Source organism: Dipodomys merriami, unplaced genomic scaffold (assembly GCF_024711535.1).
Source record: "Dipodomys merriami isolate MVZ:Mamm:240054 unplaced genomic scaffold, mDipMer1.0.p SCAF_60, whole genome shotgun sequence".
NCBI lineage: Eukaryota > Metazoa > Chordata > Mammalia > Rodentia > Heteromyidae > Dipodomys > Dipodomys merriami.
In genome coordinates, this window is record NW_027206180.1 from 3,357,607 (window position 1) to 3,361,250 (window position 3,644).

Here is a 3,644-nt window from a genome sequence, read left to right on the forward strand (position 1 = left end):
GCCTCTTGCATGGCTAGGATTGCAGGTGTGACCCCACAGCACTGATGATATGATGGCTCTTTTAGCAGCCAGCCATTGCAATGTGGCAAAGAGCCAGGAAGCCTTGGAGGCTAGCAGCAATAAATATGCATTAGTTACTCACCAGCCCGCAGCATGGCTGGTCTGGGCTGTGACCCAGACTGCTTCAGGTCAATTAGGGGACTACTTTTCCACCTCTCTCTCTCTCTCTCTCTCTCTCTCTCTCTCTCTCTCTCTCTCTCTCTCTCTCTCTCTCTCTCTCTCTCTCTCTCTCAGTCATTAACGCTCTAACCACTTGAGCCACAGTGCCACTTCTGGCTTTTTCTGCTTATGTGGTGCTGAGGAATCGAACCCAGGGCCTCAAGCATGCAAGACAAGCGCTCTACCACTGAGCCACCTTCCCAGCCAACCCCCCCCCACTTTTTTTCAGGGCCAGTGAGCCACCAGAGGTATAGCCTGTTCCTGGGAACTGCATTTGAGAGGGCCAACTACTTCCAAGCACACTTCCAGCCTGCAGCAGGTGTGTCGTCTGTTGACTTCTCATTGGCCGACGCAGGTCACGTGGCCGAGCCCCACCCACCACCGGGCTGGGGCTGGAGTGAGATTCCCTAGGACTACTTATACAGGTGGCTGATATTTGGGGAGTCAGAGCTCCATCCGACACCCTCCCCTCCCACAGCATGCTGAGGTTTCAGGCTTGTTGCGACACTCAGAGTGCAGATACGCAGATATGGGGCAGGTTTCGAAGAGACAGGGGTGTGTGTAGGGAGAAAAAAAGAGGTAGGGGATGGATGAATGGAACAGGTGGGTGGGGCTCAGGGAGTAGTGTTTGGACAGGGGAGGGGCTCCAACTGTGAGTTACCGTCTCCATTTGGGACACACCCCACCAGCAGGAGGCCCAGGGGAAAGCAGATTCCCTCTTCTAGCAATGACCCCAGAGAGACTCTTCAGGGTGGCCTGCTTTTAACTCTCTCTCTCTCTCTCTCTCTCTCTCTCTCTCTCTCTCTGGTCCCATGGCTTGAGCCCTGTTCCTGAGATTTTTTTTTCCCCTCAAGGCTAGCATTCTACCACTTGAGCCACAGTTCCACTTGCAGATTTTTTAAAATTAATTTTTGAGTAGTTTATCATAGTTAAGAGTCTCGCAGACTTTCTTGCTTCTCTACACTGGCTTCCAACCTTGATCCTCAGATCTCAGCCTCCCTCCTGAGTAGCTAAGATGACAGGCATGAGCCATGGGTGCTCAGCTGTTCCTTCCCCCCCCTTTTTTTTTAGGAGAACCAACGCCTTAGGCTCCCAGGCTCTGTCAGGCATCAGTATCTAGCTGAAGTTTACAAACACTTTTATTTTGGTTGTGTTTATATTTGTGAGTATATTTCTCTCTTCTATTTTATTTTTTGAGGGTGGCACTGGTTTCCTGTTTACGTTGGCAAGGGAGGGCTTCCTTTTAAATAAACATATTAAACCAAACAAAGTTAATTTCTCTCCTGAGAACACCCCTTCAGGTGTGTGTGTGGAGGGGTGGTATGGTCAGATGACAGCTCTCGCAACATGGCTGGCCTTTAATAACAGTGCTGGTTGGGGCCATGAGTAGGAGAGGGGGTTATACAGTCACTCTGGGTTCCCCTGTATAGGGTCTTTCGGGTGAGAACGTTCGTAGTTTCTCTGAAGCTCAGTTTCTTCATGGATAAAAGAAGGATTTATTTGCTATTTATTCTCCAGCAGTAGTGGGTTTGAACATCACCTCACCCTTGCTAGACAGCTGCTCTACTGCCTGAGCCACACTCCTAGATCTCTTCTTGCTTTAGATCATTTTTTTCAGACAGGGTTGCTCAATTCTTGCCAAGAATGGCCTCAATCACAATCTTTCGACCTGTGACAAACAAGTAGCCAGGATTAAAGACATGAACGACTGTGACTGGTTTGTTATTACATTGAAGGGGGTGTTTGTAAAAATAACTTGTCTCTAAGTAAAAGTGTAGTATAGGCCAGGTACAGATGGCTCAAGCCTGTAATCCTAGCTATGAAGGAGGCTGATACCTGAGGATGGAGGTTGGAAGCCAGCCTGGGCAGGAAAGTCTATGAGACTCTTATTTTAAATTAACCAGTAAAAAGCTAGAAGAATGCTAGCCTTGAACAAAAAAAGCTAAGGGGCAGTGCCCAGTCCCAGAGTTCAAGCCCCAGTCTGGGCATCAGCAATGGCAGAAGCCTCTCTGGTTTATCTTCCTGGGAGCCGCTGAGTGCCATGCCAACCTCATTTCAAGTGAATTCCCTCCTGACCTCTGCAGCCCCAAAGACTCTCCTCCTTCACTTCTGTTGGTGGGTACTGGAGCTTGATCTCAGAGCCTTGTGCTTGCTCTGGTTTGCCTTCTACCACGGGAGCCAGGCCTACAGCATATTTCTGGCTATTGGAGTTAGAATCTCTCAAACTATTCTGCCTGGGCTGGCTTTGAACCCCCATCCTTCAGGTATCAGCTTCTTGAATCACTAGGATTACAGGTGTCATCTTTCAGGGTGTGAATACCTTCAATGACCCTATAATTAAAAAAGACCTTTGGAAGTGGTGCTGTGGCTCAAAGTGGTTAGAGCACTAGCCTTGAATGAAAAACCTCAGTGACAGGGCCCAGGCCCTGAGCTCAAGGTCTATCACACACACACACACACACACACACACACACACACACACACACACACACACACACACACACACACACACCTAGGACTTCAGCACTTTAGCAGTTAACTGGAGCAGGAGCAGTTCAGGTGAGCTCTTTGGGGGATGGGGTGGGGTGGGGTGGGGTACTGTATCTTGCATCCTCTAAAAACGTCTAATTTAGATCCAGTGAGGACCTCAGTAAGATGTATAAAGACGCTTACCAATCCAAACATGGCGTCTACTCGGGCAGGGTAAGGAGTAAGGATGTCTCTTATCAGCGGCACAAATCAATTGCCTTGTATTTCTGGTTGGTGCAAGGAACACTCACCTGTTCAAAGTTAAAAAATAAAAAAAGCTGCAAGACGTCCTGGGCCCTGTTTTGGAATTTCTTGGATCTTTAAACACATTCTTGCACACACAGTTCAGAGCTCGGGCCCCCTGGGCCTGCCTGCTCAGGATGGGGGAAACTGAGGCTGGGAGGAAAGGCAGCTCCTAATCTGGGGATGAGGTCATTTGTCAGGGCCAAGGAAACCCAGCACGGTGGGCTAGAGGACTCGGGGTGTGTGCAGCTTGGGGGCCCTCGTGTCCCGTAGCCCCCGTTCCCGGCTCCAGGGCCTGGGGCGCACTTTTCTGGGGGTACTTCCTGTGGGGGGGGCGCGGGGTGTGTGATCAGCTTTCCAACGCCAGGGGTCCTCTCACCAACCCCCCACCCCCGTCTCCAGAGGGGGAAACTGAGCCCAGCATCCAACAACGCGCTCCCCAAAGCTAACAGAAGGGGGGCGCCCCTAAAGAGGGGGAGCCCGGTTCCCTCGCCGCTCGTCGGAAGGGCGGAGAGGAAAAGAGAAGCAACCGGTGGGGGCCCGGAAAGGGGCGTGCGGGGGGACAGCTGCGGACCCCCGGCTCCCCGGGCCCGGCGCTCCCACCCCGCCCCGAGCTCCTGCCCCGCGCCGCGGCGGGCACCGCCTTTCCCGGC